Source organism: Scylla paramamosain, chromosome 15 (assembly GCF_035594125.1).
Source record: "Scylla paramamosain isolate STU-SP2022 chromosome 15, ASM3559412v1, whole genome shotgun sequence".
In the NCBI taxonomy this organism is placed as follows: domain Eukaryota; kingdom Metazoa; phylum Arthropoda; class Malacostraca; order Decapoda; family Portunidae; genus Scylla; species Scylla paramamosain.
In genome coordinates this window covers 3,873,512-3,891,011 of record NC_087165.1, presented here as the reverse complement: position 1 = coordinate 3,891,011, position 17,500 = coordinate 3,873,512, and the positions used below count along the sequence as shown (strand labels likewise).

Genomic DNA, 17,500 nt, shown 5'->3' with positions numbered 1-17,500 from the left:
TCATTTGAGTCATCGTAAACTAAGCTGCCGGAAGAATCATGGAATATTTCTTGAAGTGTAGTGTGCCCATCTAACACTTACAGATCCAGGTCAAAGACTTCCTATTCTTAGACTTTTTTTTTTTTATTATTATTTTATTGTATGTATGGAATTTGTCGCCTCTTGATGAGTGAGCGAGTGTGGTCTGCGTCAGAAGACTTGGATCAGTATTCAGAAGCACTCTGCTCTCGTGCCACGACTATTTAAAAAAAAAAAAAAAAGTTTAACCGATGTTTCTCAAGAATATTTCTTATGTTAATACTCTATAAATCTTGTTATTCTGTCAAAATACCCTTAAAAATCGTATAACTTCAGTTACAGCCTTTTGAATGTAATGGAGGTGCGGCGCAGAAGTGATTCAGAACACAGTCCATGGCGTGGCCTGGTGAGGGTCGCCACTCCTCTTGTGGCGTGGCCGCCGCTCCTCGCCTCATATCCGGCGGTGTGCCATTACCTCCGTGAATTCCTGGAAGCGTGTGTAATCAGAAAGAACTTTTGTCTTGCTATAAAAATGTGGATCATAAATTTAAAAGGAATGTGGATAGAATGAAAAGCAGCAGCAAGGAGTGTGGCGTGATGAGAAGGCGGTGGTGGCGCGGTGACGTCTGAGGATAGACATCACTTCGGCAGCTGTGTCGCGTTTATATTTATTGTCCTTTCCTTATAGATATTACACAGTCAAGAAATTGCGTCCAGTCATATATATACATTGGTCCATCTTGCCACTGCCGCGCGGCGCCGTCCTCGTGGCCACGCTGATATGGCCTCCTCGTAAACCTGAGCCAATAACAGTCATCGCGCCGCCGTACATATTGGCCCGTCACGGCCGCTGCCCCTGGTTGTCAATACTGCCCACAGGTCCTGTTACCCGCGCGTCCCGCCGAGGACCCGCCGGACCCGCGTCTCTAAATTTACGCCCCCGTAACTTAGTCGCCGCGACGCTCCGCTCGCCGCCCTGGTCTGGCGGCAGTTAAGGTAAAAAAAAAAAAAAAAAAAAAAAGCATTCTGCGAGAACAAACTCGGATGAGAACCCGTCTTTTCCTTAATTATTTGGCTAACAAACCGGAAAACAGATGTGAAATTCGATAAGACGCGGCGCGGCGCCGCCCCCTCGCCGCACCTTCACTCCATACTTACTCCACCTCTAATTACAACCCACCGTGATTATTTTTTGATCTATGTCATTGGCTGAAAGCTTATCTCTAATATATTACAGTAAATACCCGACTAATGATAGCAAATCAGACGGGGAGTTAATACTTTAGCACTCTCATCAGCCGCGCTGCATGCTCAGGCCGCGGAGGACGCGAGAAAACGCCATCAAACCAAGAACATCTTGATCTTCCTCACCGCCGAGGAGGTGAAACTCTATCCCGCAAGCACCGCCCCACCGCCCCTACCGCCCCCGACGCCTGGCACACTCCTGCCCCGCTGGCTGCTGCGGCCAGAAATTATCAGTTTCATCTGAGCAATCAAGAGTCAGCCCTCTCGCCCACGACATAAATCCGTGGAGGCGGCAATCTTCACACCTTCATCACAAATGGAGGCACGGATAGCCTGTAATATGGCAGCGTTGGGGCCAGTCTGCTTGAAGCCCGGCCGGCCCCTCTCCCAGCTCCCCCGCCACCATCCTCCCACTCCGCTCATACTTGCCTTGACGGGAAGAGGGGAGAGGAGGGTGGTGGGTGGGAGGAGGAGGTGGTGGAGGAGGAGGAAGACATAAGGTGAATCAACGAAAAGGGCACAAAAAAGTATAAAAGCCACAAAGCAGCGAGTTGCTCAACAAAGTGCTATGATGGCAATGCTTATTGTATAAAGAAGTAACACATGAAACTCCACAAAAAATCACCAACAATAACTAAAAAAAAGACCCAACATTTGAACACTAAAAAAAACTAACAAACTCTTGAGAACAAAACACGGAATCACAGGAGCTTCCTTGTAAACTACGCCGCGCCACCACTGAGGAGGGGAGGAAAGAGAAGGATGAAGGTGCGTGTAGCAAGGCCTGGAAGTGAAGCAGCGGTTGTTTTAAGCATCTCCTGGAATTTACAACACTTCATCGACAAGTGAGGCATTTCCCGCGAGGATGCTATATAAACAAACCTATATATCTTTCATAAACGTGTGTGTGTGTGTGTGTGTGTGTGTGTGTGTGTGTGTGTGTGTGTGTGTGTGTGTGTGTGTGTGTGTGTGTTTGCGTGAGCGCGCGCGTGCGTGTGTGCGTGTGTGTATGTGCAGGAGGACGCTAAAAGCCTAATGGCAATGATCCCACCAAGAACCTGTTTGTAAATACTTGACGTCAGTAATTATGTGATGAAAAATAATATGGGGTTTTCATACCGACAGGTTGGTGAGGAGGTGGAGGAGGTGGATGAAGAGGTCGGAGGGGGGGAGGAGGGGATAAGGCATGTGCTGGAATATCTGAGGCGAGGGAGGGAAGCAGGTATGAAGCGCGATGAGGAGAATATAAGGTACGGTTTAAAAGTTAGCGTTTTTCTTCTCAAGATGGGCTAAGGGATTTGAGGTAATGTGGAAATATTTCAGGTTAAGGGGGAAGTGCTTATGTGGGACGCAGGATACAGGGGTTTGTTTGTCAAGAGTTTAGGTGTGGATGTAATGAGACGGAGCGAAGATAAGGAGGAGTTAGTGGTAGCATGACGTGTCTTAGAAGTTAAAGAATTGAGAAAAAAAAATTTAAAGTTATGACAGACTAAGAACAAGGCTGAAGTGAGAGAGAGAGAGAGAGAGAGAGAGAGAGAGAGAGAGAGAGAGAGAGAGAGAGAGAGAGAGAGAAAGCAAAACTGGTGGTAATAAAATGGTTGAGAGAAAAAAAATATCGAGACAAGGAAAAAAGAAGAAAAAAAGCTGAATGGAGAAAATAGAATGAACTAACATAAAGAAACTGACTATGAAAAAAAATATATATATATAAAAAAACATCAAAGACAAAAAAAAGAAAAGGTAGCTTATGAAAAAGAAATATGAATGACAACACGTAGTAGAAATAGAATAGTTGAAAAAAAAGGAAAAAGAAATAGGTTGAAGACAGGACATTTAATACACATGCCAAGTACACTATGCACGCAGAAAAAAAAATCTTAAAACGAAAACACAAAAAAAAAAACCACTAAATCACCTAATAAAACACACACACACACACACACACACACACACACACACACACACACACACACACACACACACACACACACACACACACACACACACACACACACACACACACACACACACGTAAGCTGATAATAAAGAGAACGAACAAGATTACAATATGCATGACGATAAAAAAAAAGGGAAGAAAAAACGCAAGAAAGAAAAAAAAACACAAGAAAAATGAGAAAGCCAGACAAAATATATACATAGAGTCAGAACCCACAAGACACGCCAGCACTGCGCCACAAAACCAGAGGGCGCGAATCACATACTTTAGCTTCAACTGTAACCTTCCATTTAAGAGACATACCAGCGCGCCTTAATTGTGGGGATTTGCCACTCACCTGAGAGAGAGACAACCACGCGAGATAAGGAGAGAGAGAGAGAGAGAGAGAGAGAGAGAGAGAGAGAGAGAGAGAGAGAGAGAGAGATGGGAGAAGTGAACAAAACTAAAAAGATGAGAAGGAAATTGGAGCAGAAAAGAAGAATCAGAAAGGTGAAGAGAGGGAAGAAAACTCACCTTGTAGAGAGAGAGAGAGAGAGAGAGAGAGAGAGAGAGAGAGAGAGAGAGAGAGAGAGAGAGAGAGAGAGAGAGAGAGATAATACACACACACAAGAAAAAGATCTACATAAGCACAGCCATAATTTTAGTCCACCTATTGTAACTGGATCCACCCTTATTCTCCCCTCTCCCTCCCTCCCTTGCCTCCCTCGCCTCCCTTCCTCACCCCCTAACCACCTCAATGGCTTAATTACCTGTGTTACCTGCCCCACTGATAATTCAGAGCACACCTGAGCAAGGCTGCACACCGGCCAGTTTCTCGCTTTCCGAATAGGTAATTAGACGTTTCAGAGAGAGAGAGAGAGAGAGAGAGAGAGAGAGAGAATTTACTTGCATATTTCTTAGTATTGTCGTTATTTGTGGAAGTATTCTTGTCGTTATCACTCTCTCCTTCTCAACACGTCCACTCCCCCCACCATCACATTGGCCCCCTCGATGTACGTAATTACCTGAAGCAGAAAGGTGTGAAAACCACTCCAAGCCAGCGAAATGACTCCTCCCTCCCTTCCTTCTCTCCCTCTCCTCTCCTTCCCTTTTTGGCCGGATATAGCCTTTGAGTTCCTATTACTCTTTTTACACACAAACTTAATGACGGAGGAACTTACGATGAGGAATAACAGTAATTGCAAACAAAAGGCAATAATCGGGGTAGGTAAGGAAGAGGAGGAGATTGTGGGAGGTGAAGAAAGATAGGAAGGTTGGAGGGAAAGGAAAAAGGGAAGGGGAAGTAGAAGGGGTGAGAGGAGGAGGAAGGTAAAAGAGTGCAGATGGCGAGGGAAGGTTGAAGGGAGAGGAGGAAGGGAAACGGAATAGGGGGGAAAAGAGGGAAAGAAGAAGAGGAATGGGAAATAAGTGTAAGGGAGGAAAGTGTTAGGTTATGTGTGAGTAATATTCTACCGTGTGTGGGTGTGTTCGTGCGCTAACCAGTATGCGGCAAGCCACTCAGTTGTAATGACTGTTCCTTTATTATTTAGTCTCAGGTATTTCCGAGATGTTGACATGCACACACACACACACACACACACACACACACACACACACACACACACACACACACACACACACACACACACACACACACACACACACACACACACACACACACACATACACTGGATGGATATGATCACCTGCCTCTCAACCTTCCTCCCTTCCGCATTCACGTCTGTCCTCTGATCTGCCTCTTCCTTCACAAACACCCTTCTCTGTTCCTGTATTCTCACCACCTGCGTCTTCTCTCTTTCTTCTGACAACCTCCCCGAGTGTGTGTGTGTGTGTGTGTGTGTGTGTGTGTGTGTGTGTGTGTGTGTGTGTAAGTACGTGCTGCGACCACACACTTACAACTTCCCTCATCGCAGCAGAGTCGTACGTGCAAAAGCTCGCTCGTGATTGGCTGCGCTCTCAGCTGAGCCACGCTAGCGGGAACTCGCTCATGATTGGCTGCGATCACTGCCGAGCCACGCTGCGGCAACTCGCTCGTGATTGGCTGCGATCACAGCCCAGTCACGCGAAAGTTTGGTCTCCCGTGATAGGTTGATGTGCTTGCTCTATGATCCTCACGTATTTTTATTCTTTGAATAAATGCCCTTGCTGGATTACTACCAGTTGTCTTACTTCTCCTCCGTTAGTAGCAGCCCTTGTTACATTGGTGATCCCGGAGTGACCTGTGCAGAGCCTTCGACCTTCGACATGCAGTTCGACAGCGTCACGTCACCCTCGGACCCTCCAGCAGTGGTAGCGCAGGTCAAGCTCCCGACCTTTTCAGCGAATGACGCCCCTACCTGGTTTCGGCGTGCAGAGATGCAAATCCGCCTGAGTAACCAGCCCCACGACCCAGGCCGTCCACGTTCTCGCGGGCCTCCCTTGATGAACTCTTTCCTCGCATCTCGGAGTTCTGATATCCAAGGACGGCACTCCCATCAAATAAAAAGATAGATAATTTATTGACCACAAATTATAAAGTTACACACTAAATTATTTGAATGCTCCAAGGAAAATAATATTTTACTCTTTGTTGATCCCGGAAAAGCCCCTCCTCCTTACCGCAGATGCCAGCAACATCGCCATCGGAGGTGTCCTCTTGTGTTTCTTCAGCCGTAAGCTACTGAAGGCCGAAAGCAACTCCTCGACCTTCGATCTGGAGTTCCTTGACGTGCACCAAGCCATTCGTCATTTCCGCCATTTTCTCAAGGACATCACCTTCACGATTCAGACGAACCACATGCCTCTTCTATATGCCGCCAGCGCCTTCATCTCTCCACCGTCGCTGAATTCAGTTGCTCCCTTCGATACCTGCTGGCAAGAGGAGTCCGGTAGGCAACGTCCTTTCCAAAGTCCCCATCGACTCAGTACAGCTAGGGCTCAACTACAACCAACTCGCCAAGGAGCAGCAGCAGGACCTTGAGATGGCAGCCTGCAGACCCTCCATCACTCCCTCACGTGGAAGGACATCCCCGAGGATGAGGAAGGTACCACAATTCTCTGCGACATCAACACCAGTCGACCGCGCCCGTGGATACCAGTCTCCCTCCGTCAACGTGTTCAGCCTCATCCACGGCCTGTCACATTCCTCTCAACGTGCGACAGCACACTTCCTGAAGCAGAAGTTCGTATGGCACAGCATAGAGACGCGAAGGACTGGGATCGAACCTGCACCGCCTGTCAAACCTCAAAAATCCAGAGACACACTGAAACGGGTCCCAGATCCTTCCACCAGCCACAGAGGCGTTTCGGCCACATCCATTTCGACGTAGTAGGCCCCCTCCTTCCATCAAAAGGAGATCGCTATCTCTTCACCGTCGTGGACCGTTCCTCGAGATGGCCTGAAGCTATACCTATGTCTGACACTACTTCTGCCTCCTGCGCTGCTGCTCTGCTCTCCACGTGGATTTCAAGATTTGGCGTCCACGTGTACATGACATCCTACCAAGGCGCTTTCACTTCGCAGCTTTGGACGTCCCTGCGAGAGCTGTTGGACACTTCCATCTATCATACCACGGCCTATAACCTGGAAGCTAATAGCATGGTGGAGCGATTCCACAGAACCTTTAAAGTTGCTCTGATGTCGTGATGTAGTAACCCAATCTGGTTTTCGGAAATTCCCTGGGTCCTTCTCGGAATTAGAACGACTCCAAAGAAAGGAATCGAAGTCTCATCAGCAGAGATGGTTTAAGGGTGGTCCCTGATGAATTATTCCACGATACTCCTTTCAGCAATGACATAGCCCGACTTCTGCGCATCGTCGGGAAGTTCGCCACGCCGCGGGAGCTCGCTCGCGATTGGCTGCGATCATAGCCCAGTCACGCGAAAGTTTGGTCGCTTGTAATCGGTTAATGTACTTACTCTGTGATCCTCACGTAGTTTATAATGCCTGACTTCTTTGAATAAATACACTAGTTGGATTACTACCTGTTGTCTCATTTCTCCTCAGTTAGTAACAGCTTCGCTACATTGGTGACGCCGGAGTGACCTGTGCAGTACTTTCGACCATCGACATGCAGTCCGACGGCGTCGCGTCGCCTCCTCCAATCGCCCCACACGGCGGAAGGAGGTGGTCCTCGCACGCCTCAGGATGGGCTGCACTTTCTGTATACATATGCTCCCATACATGGCCAATTTCTTTCTACCACGATGTACCACCTGTAACGTTACCCTCTTTATCGAGCACATCCTGCTTCACTGTTGCATTATCATAAGGAGAGACGGCCCTTGGCAGCTTCCTGCCGGGACCGCGGCCTCCCGCAAACGCAAACCACCCTTCTGGGTGATGAGCACCCGGATGTGGTCGATAAACTGTTGATTTTCCTGACTGAGACCAACTTAATCAGAGAGCTGTGATTAACATGTATATATTATGTCATTTCTTGCATTATGTATATAACACTGTTCAAATGTGTAAATAAAAATGTGTGCATAAAAGTATGAAAGTGTGTATGCAATATTTACTGGGTTATTAGTATGTGAACGTGTTCCCCATTTTTTTTACATAAATAATAAGTAGCAATGCTACATAGCCTCCCTACCTGTGTGCATGCATGTGTGTGTTTTTTTTTCTTTTATGTAGGAAGGACACTGGCCAAGGGCAACAAAAATCCAATAAAAAAAAATGCCCACTAAAATGCCAGACCCACAAAAGGGTCAAAGCAGTGGTCAAGAATTGATGAATAAGTGTCTTGAAACCTCCCTCTTGAAGAAATTCAAACCATAGGAAGGTGGAAATACAGATGCAGGCAGGGAGTTCCAGAGTTTACCAGAGAAAGGGATGAATGATTGAGAATACTGGTTAACTCTTGCGTTAGAGAGATGAACAGAAAAGGGGTGAGAGAAAGAAGAAAGTCTTGTGCAGCGAGGCCGCGGAAGGAGGGGAGGCATGCAGTTAGCAAGATCAGAGGAGCAGTTAGCATGAAAATAGCGGTAGAAGACAGCTAGATATGCAACATTGCGGCAGTGAGAGAGAGGCTGAAGACAGTCAGTTAGAGGAGAGGAGTTGATGAGACGAAAAGCTTTTGATTCCACCCTGTCTAGAAGAGCAGTATGAGTGGAACCCCCCCCAGACATGTGAAGCATACTTCATACATGAACGGATAAGGCCCTTGTACAGAGTTAGCAGCTGGAGGGGTGAGAAAAACTGGCGGAGACGTTTCAGAACGCCTAACTTCATAGAAGCTGTTTTAGCTAGAGATGAGATGTGAAGTTTCCAGTTCAGATTATAAGTAAAGGACAGACCGAGGATGTTCAGTATAGAAGAGGGGGACAGTTGAGTGTCATTGAAGAAGAGGGGATAGTTGTCTGGAAGGTTGTGTCGAGTTGATAGATGGAGGAATTAAGTTTTTGAGGCATTGAACAATACCAAGTTTGCTCTGCCCCAATCAGAAATTTTAGAAAGATCAGAAGTCAAGCCTTCTGTGGCTTCCCTGCGTGATATGTTTACCTCCTGAAGGGTTGGACGTCTATGAAAAGACGTGGAAAAGTGCAGGGTGGTATCATCAGCGTAGGAGTGGATAGGACAAGAAGTTTGGTTTAGAAAATTATTAATGAATAATAAGAAGAGAGTGGGTGACAGGACAGAACCCTGAGGAACACCACTGTTAATAGATTTAGGAGAAGAACAGTGACCGTCTACCAGAGCAGCAATAGAACGGTCAGAAAGGAAACTTGAGATGAAGTTACAGAGAGAAGGATAGAAACTGTAGGAGGGTAGTTTGGACATCAAAGCTTTGTGCCACACTCTATCAAAAGCTTTTGATATGTCCAAGGCAACAGGAAAAGTTTCACTAAAATCTCTAAAAGAGGATGACCAAGACTCAGTAAGGAAAGCCAGAAGATCACCAGTAGAGCGGCCTTGACGGAACCCATACTGGCGATCAGATAGAAGGTTGTGAAGTGATAGATGTTTAAGAATCTTCCTGTTGAGGATAGATTCAAAAACTTTAGATAGGCAGGAAATTAAAGCAATAAGACGGTAGTTTGAGGGATTAGAACGGTCACCCTTTTTAGGAACGGGTTGAATGTAGGCAAACTTCCAGCAAGAAGGAAAGGTAGATGTTGACAGACAGAGCTGAAAGAGTTTGACTGGGCAAGGTGCAAGCACGGAGGCACAGTTTCGGAGAACAATAGGAGGGACCCCATCAGGTCCATAAGCCTTCCGAGGGTTTAGGCCAGCGAGGGCATGGAAAACATCATTGCGAAGAATTTTAATACGTGGCATGAAGTAGTCAGAGGGTGGAGGAGAGGGAGGAACAAGCCCAGAATCGTCCAAGGTACAGTTTTTAGCAAAGGTTTGAGCGAAGAGTTCAGCTTTAGAAATAGATGTGATAGCAGTGGTGCCATCTGGTTGAAATAGAGGAGGGAAAGAAGAAGAAGCAAAGTTATTGGAGATATTTTTGGCTAGATGCCAGAAATTACGAGGGGAGTTAGATCTTGAAAGGTTTTGACATTTTCTGTTAATGAAGGAGTTTTTGGCTAGTCGGAGAACAGACTTGGCATGGTTCTGGGCAGAAATATAAAGTGCATGAGATTCTGGTGATGGAAGGCTTAAGTACGAGTACCTTTTGTGGGCCACCTCTCTATCATGTATAGCACGAGAACAAGTTGTGTTAAACCAAGGTTTAGATGGTTTAGAACGAGAAAAAGAGTGAGGAATGTACGCCTCCATGCCAGACACTATCACCTCTGTTATGCGCTCAGCACACAAAGACGGGTCTCTGACACGGAAGCAGTAGTCATTCCAAGGAAAATCAGCAAAATACCTCCTCAGGTCCCCCCAACTAGCAGAGGCAAAACGCCAGAGGCACCTTCGTTTAGGGGGATCCTGAGGAGGGATTGGAGTGATAGGACAAGATAAAGATATGAGATTGTGATCAGAGGAACCCAACGGAGAAGAAAGCGTGACAGCATAAGCAGGATTAGAGGTCAGGAAAAGGTCAAGAATGTTGGGCGTATCTCCAAGACGGTCAGGAATACGAGTAGGGTGTTGCACCAATTGCTCTAGGTCATGGAGGATAGCAAAGTTGTAGGCTAGTTCACCAGGATGGTCAGTGAAGGGAGAGGAAAGCCAAAGCTGGTGGTGAACATTGAAGTCTCCAAGAATGGAGATCTCTGCAAAAGGGAAGAGGGTCAGAATGTGCTCCACTTTCGAAGTTAAGTAGTCAAAGAATTTCTTATAATCAGAGGAGTTAGGTGAGAGGTATAGAGCACAGATAAATTTAGCATGAGAGTGACTCTGTAGTCGTAGCCAGATGGTGGAAAACTCGGAAGATTCAAGAGCGTGGGCACGAGAGCAGGTTAAGTCATTGCGCACATAAACGCAGCATCCAGCTTTGGATCGAAAATGAGGATAAAGAAAGTAGGAGGCAACAGAAAAGGGGCTACTGTCAGTTGCCTCAGACACCTGAGTTTCAGTGAGGAAAAGAAGATGAGGTTTAGAAGAGGAGAGGTGGTGTTCTACAGATTGAAAATTAGATCTTAGACCGCGAATGTTGCAGAAGTTAATGAAGGAAAAGTTGAGGGGGGTGTCAAGACACTTAGTGTCGTCGACAGAAAGGCAGTTACTCCTCCTCCTTCCCTGCCCTGACAAAGGACGACACTCTTGTGATAAGACTAGGAACCCAGTATGAATGGAGCGTGTGTGAAGGCATGAATGTGTGTGTATATGTATGTATTATGTTTGAATGAAATGAATTACTAAGTAAATATTTAAAAAAATTAAAGGATACAAAATACAATTAAAACTCAATAAAAATAAGTTAAATGAAAATGAAAGCAATAAATAAACCTCGACAAAATGCCCACGCTAGGATAATGACAAAAAATATATAAATAAATGAATAATGGCAGCAATCCGCTCCTAGTGCGCCCCCTGTCTCCCAGGACCCCAAGCCGCTGCCTTCCGATCTCTAGAGGTGGTACAGAATGAAGCTTTAAGGCCCATATTTGGAGCACCTCGTTGGACCTCTTCTATCACCTTGAAGGAAAAATGCAGACTGCCAATCCTACAAAACCGGATATACGCTAGGACTGCCACCTCCCTGATGCAATATGTCCGCCTCTGGTGTGACACCCATCTCACCAGAAGCTTCCTTCATGCCTTCCAGCGTCCTCCTGCTCAGCGCCCTGATGGGGACTGGGTGCACGCTGCCACCAACGCCGCGCACGCCTTGGGTGTAGATAACGGAATCAAATGCGGGTCAGACTTGCCACTACCGGATTTTCATCCGCCTCTCCCCATGGACTCCTTCCATTAACACCATAGAATCTGGCCACCTCCGACGCAAAGTGCTGCTCTATTACTCCTCCCCCAGGAGGCTCTTGAAGGAATCACCACTGCATCAAACCCTCTGGCCCGTCTATATTTCACTGACGGATCTGTCGGGTACAACGGAGCTGCAGGAGCAGCCTTTGTCTGCAGTGCAGTGACTGTAACACACAGAATACCAGACCACCCCTCTGCATTCCAGGCAGAACTTGTCGTCTTTTTTTTTCTCTCGCTGCAACACATCTACGGACATCCCATACATGTGGCACACGTGTAGTGCGTACACTACAGCAACATGACTCACGTGACAATCACCAGCTACTGTCAAACATACGCCAACATCTTTCTGCCATTTATAGAGCTGATATGACTGTTGCATATCACTGGGTCTCAGGCTACGTAAGCGTTCCAGCTAAGGCAGCTGGGAAAAGATCCTCTATCACCTTCGACGTAATTCCCAGCGCCTCTATAAAAGCTTGGATAGACAGGCAGCCGGATCCAGAATCTGTCAGATGCTTAAAGACGCTGTTGAACAGTGCCCCCGATCTGCGACCTGGTACGCACCTGCAACACCAAGAACGAGGCCTGAGCTCACAGCAGGCCTTCCCACAAAACTCAAAGCTGATACTATAAGACTCAGGCTGGGATAGCTCTGCAAGGGATCCATCTTTGACACTGACCCAGAACCTTATCCACACTGGTTTCTCACGCTTCTCGATCCTTTAACCCACTACCTCTTTCACTGTCCCGCAACAACAAGTTTACGAAACACTATCGACCTAACCAACAGAACGGACTGGGAGAAAGCCGCTGAAATAGTGAGGAACGTCGACCTCTTCACTCTCCTGAACACCATACAAATATTCCAACCTCCACGCTTAACCCATTAATGATTCGCTTTCACTGACGGGCTTCCCATGGTCCGTGTCCCCTACATAGGGAGGCGAACAGCCAATCAACATCTTTAAATAAATACACTTGATGGATTACCACCAGTTCTCTCACTACTCCTTTGTTAGTAGCAGCTTCGCTACATGTATCCCTTCCAAAAGTTTTATTCCTATTGCTGTAAGAAACATGTCATTGAAACATTTAATTGCCAAAATGTGTTGTGTAAATCGTGAAAACTTGAGTGGTGGAATTTTTATAGACTTAAAGGAGAGGGTGAAACGAGTCGCAGTATCCACATATTGCTGTGTGTGTCTGGGATTTCCATGTGTTAGAATCCACTGCAGCAAAAGGGGCCCAAGAGTGTATCCAGGTAAGCGAGAACAGTACGCGACTCAGGAAGATCGAAACAGGAGTCTTGTGTCGACGAAGAGTGGTAGAATAGAGAGAAAAAAAAAGGAAGAGAAGGAGAAAAATAATGTAAACTAAAAACTATGGAAGGAAAGAAAGGATTGTGAGAGAGAAGGAATGAGGAAAGAAGGGAAGGACATATGAACTTAAGAAAATAAGGGAAGCTGCAAAAAGAGAGAGAAAAAAGAAAGAAAAAATGTGATAGACTAAAAAGTATAGAAGGGAGAGAAAGATTGTGAGAGAGAAGGAATGAGGAAAGGAAGGAAGGACATGTGAACTCAAGAAAATAAAAAAAACTAGAGGAAGCTGCAAGATGCCATGAGAGAGAGAAAAAAAAAATACGTTGGTAGACAGAAAGGTTTGGAAGGGAAGGAAGGATTGTGAATGAGAAGGGATAACGAAAGGAAGAAAGGACATGTGAACTTCAGAAAAAACGTGAAGTTGCAAAAATATACATAATATGAAAAGGCAGACGGTATTTAAGTAAACAAAAATTCGTTGCTTAAGTCATTGAAACGTTTATTTGTGAAACCTAATTGCCAAAATGTGTTGTGTAAATCAAGAACATTTGAATGATGGAATTTTTATTGTTTTGTCTTTTTTCCGTATATAAGCTGATGTCTTTACGCAGTTTTCTTATTTTTCATCAGAAAGTTTAGGAAAATTTGAAGGAAAAGAACAATTATATAAACGAAACGAATGAGGTCGATACGAATAAGGAGGAAATAAAGAAACAAAAAAAAAGAGAGAGAGAGAGAGAGATAAATAAGATGGGGGAAGGAAGTGTGCGGAGGAAAGCAACATATGGGAATCAGGTGAGGCAAAACGTATTATCTTGTAATGAGCTTCCATATTCTATCAGTTTTCATGCAGGTTTTTATCCGACTAGACAGGGAAAGGAACAAAAAAACACGAAAGAAAAGGAAAGGAGAGAGGAAGAGGAGTAGGAGGAGGAATACATAATTGTGAATACATATAGAAAAACAAATAACAAGAAACCTGATGGTCTATATCAAGGGTATCTGTTGAACTTAAAGGACGGTGATGATGAGAAAGAGGAAGATAAGGACAAGAAGAAGGGCGAAGACGAGGACAAAGAAAAAAGTAGGATAGATACGAAAGAAGAAAAATAGATAAAAAAAACAGGAACAGGAAGAAAAGAAATAGTGGAAGAAGGAGAGAAAGTAAAGATAGACGACTTTGACAACGACGATGACCAAGAAAAAGAAAGAAAGAGAGAAAGAAAAACAAGAGATACATAAAAAGTAGATAGAAAAAAAAAGAGGAGAAGCATAAAAGTGGTGATGCAGATGGTGGTGGTGGTGGTGGTGGTGGTGGTGGAGGTTACACACGCAATGAAGTCATGATTGCTTGATTGCTATAAGACATGAAGGCTTGACGGCCCTTGAAAGCCATATTCATGAAGATTCCCTCGTGATAGATGGCGTCGTTGCGGTGAAAGTGGTCGGCTGGTCGGTCGGCTGTCGGTGGGTCGGTCAGCTGCGGCTCGGCTCGTGTATTAGAGACGAGTAATGCAACAATAATAACTCCAATTACTAGTCTGGTATCAGGTGCTGAGGAAGAGGTGACTTGTAATTGCTGTGATTTTATTAGCCTTTTTCTCTCTCTTTCTCTTTATTCTTATTTTACGTGATGGAAGTTGTGGTAAAATTGTGTGTCTGTGGTTGTATATGTATTTTTTTCGTGGGTTATGTTGAAGACTCCCTCGCATGTAAAAAGATAAAAAGAATTCTTTGATCCATTGCATTATAATTGAATGTATCTGAGTTGTGGATGATTAAGATTATGCTGCAGGAGTATTTCGTAATGGTGGTGAAGGATAAGAAGATGAAAAAAGACGAGAGGGATGGATACAAAATTTTCATCATGGAGTGTACGTAAGAAGGAGCAGGAGTAATGGATAACTTCAAATAGGACTGAAGGAGGAGGAGGATTAAATAAGAAAGAATGACTGGGATTGGTGAAGGAGTGGTGAAGTGAAAGTGTTCATGTATGCCTGGCGATGGTGATGAAGGAGTGAAGGATAATGATGATGATGGCGATGATGATGATGGAATCTAAAGAAGGGAATGAACTGAACGACTAGTGGTGAACTTGATACTGATGGAAGGTTGACGAACTGAGAGAGAGAGAGAGAGAGAGAGAGAGAGAGAGAGAGAGAGAGAGAGAGAGAGAGAGAGAGAGAGAGAGGAAAATAATCAAAACAATAAGATGGGAAGGAAAATTGGAGCACAAACAAAAATTAAAAAGGTGAAGAGAGAGAAGGAAGCTCATCTGAGAGAGAGAGAGAGAGAGAGAGAGAGAGAGAGAGAGAGAGAGAGAGAGAGAGAGAGAGAGAGAGAAACGTAGAATGCCAGCGGGGACCCAAGGCATTCATCTTCCTATTAAGAGCACCCTCCTCCTCCTTTTCTTCCTCCTCTTCAATTTTCTTCCGATTTTCCTTCTTATCTTCCAACCCGAAATTTGACACCTGTTCCTGTCCTTTCCTTTCCTAACCCATAAGTTTTCTTCTGCATTTATTTTTATTTTCTTTTTTCTTTTTCACTTTTCGTATCTTATTTTTTGTGTACATTTCTTTTTCTTTTTTATTTATATCTACTTCCACTTCTTGATATACTTTTCTTCCCTCTATCTTTTCTCCTTCACTTTTTTTTTTCCCCCTCATCTTTTAGTATCTTGCTCTCCCTTAAATTTATCATTACCAGATTTACTGATCTCTGTGTTTTGTTTTTTTTTTCTTTTTCTTTTTCTTTTTTACTTTCCTTTGTTTTACTTGTCAACAGTGTACGTACTTGGTGACGACATTTCCTCGACTTCCGTGATGTGACATTTCCTCGACTTACTTTTTTTAATCTTTCTCTACGAAGGGAAGGATTATGGGTTTAATGAATACACTAAGAGCTCCGCAAGGACAAAAAGGATGTGATTGGTGGAAAGATACGCTACTTGCTACGCCTTTGAAGCATTTTGTACATCACTACCTCGGTTATCAGCACATCATTTCAGCAGAGAAGTAAGCACATTAATACTAACACTGCTTCATGATGCTAGACTAAGTAAGCACGAAGAGACCCTTTCACTGCGGTATACAACAATTCACAGCACTACAACCATCGATACAAAAAGAAAAAAAAATGAATTAAAAGATTAGTAATTTCTAGCCAATATAATGTTCAGAGATGTGGCTGGAAGGAAGAAAGGTTTCAGAACGGTTAATGATTAAGAAAAAAAATAATAACATCTCTTATGCGCAACAGGGAAGGATACGAATGAATAACAGTAAATGAAAGGTAAGGGAGTGACAACCAAGGAATGATATACGAGTAGAAGAAGGTACACGCAGCAACAGTTGAGGAGTTGAGGAAACATTATCAAAATTGAGCATACATGATCCGTCAAACAAAAGCTGAATAACGAAAGTGAAATTATGACCATGACAGACGGAAAATACACACACACACACACACACACACACACACACACACACACACACACACACACACACACACACACACACACACACACACACACACACACACACATGTACAAAAATTTCCCTGTGTAGTTGCAGCGAAAATTGACAAAGATCATGACAGCTTCTTAGACACACAAACAAACAGACAAGTGAATAGCAGGAGTAGAGAGAGAGAGAGAGAGAGAGAGAGTCCCTTTGGTGTGTCTCGCGGCCCTCACCACCACCACAACCACCACCACCGCTAATTGCAGGTGTTGGTGGAGACCCGCGTTAGTTATGCTCGCTAATTGTGACGTCAGCACCGAAGAGACGGGCGGGAAGTGGTTACAGGAGGAGGAGGAGGAGGAGGAGGAGGAGGAGGAGGAAGGAAACTTGCTATCTGGACGGAGGGTAAAAGGGAGGATGAGTCTCGCATTGGTGTTGTTGTGTTTGTCTTGAGTTTCGGCGAATCATTCCAGTGATGGAGTGGAAGGTAGAGGAGAGACGCCGCCCCAGAGAGAGAGAGAGAGAGAGAGAGAGAGAGAGAGGTGATAAGGTTATTTTGAAAAGAAAAAATAATTTCCGTCAATATTTCATAGTGTTTTAAACCTTCACATTTTTTTGTGTTGACTTCCTCTGATTTATATTTGCTTTACATGAACGGTGTGTGTGTGTGTGTGTGTGTGTGTGTGTGTGTGTGTGTGTGTGTGTGTGTGTGTGTGTGTGTGTGGTTTTTTTTTTTTTTTTTTTTTTTTTTTTTTTTTGCGTGTGTGTGTGCGCGCTAGCGTGCATGTGCGTGTGCGTCTTTGTTTATTGTGCTGTTTTATCGATTATCATAATACTTTTTTGTTTTCCTGTTGCCTTTTTATGTTGCGTTTGTAAAAGGATCTGTTTAATCTTTTCATGATTTAATTTTTCCTTATTATTTTTCATTTTGTTCTTTTCTTATCTTTCCAACTACAATTTTTTTTTTTATTTATCTATATACGATCTATTAATTTTCCCCATATAATTCCTCCAATGTTTATCAGCTTCTTATGTCTTTCCTCCTTTTATTCCATCCCTTCCTTCTCTTGTTATCATTCCCGTTCATGTTGCATCATCTCTTCAATGCACCCTTACCTTTCCAGTCATATCTTCATCTATTTTATCACTCCAGCCACACTTACTTTCATATTCCTTGCCAAACCAGAATTTT

General features: G+C 44.4%; 1 protein-coding gene across 3 annotated transcripts in view; it reads left to right on the top strand.

Moving 5' to 3' along the window:
• LOC135107289 (uncharacterized) overlaps nucleotides 1–17,500 on the top strand; it is a 322,315-nt gene that overhangs the window by 252,120 nt on the left and 52,695 nt on the right. The window lies entirely within an intron of this gene.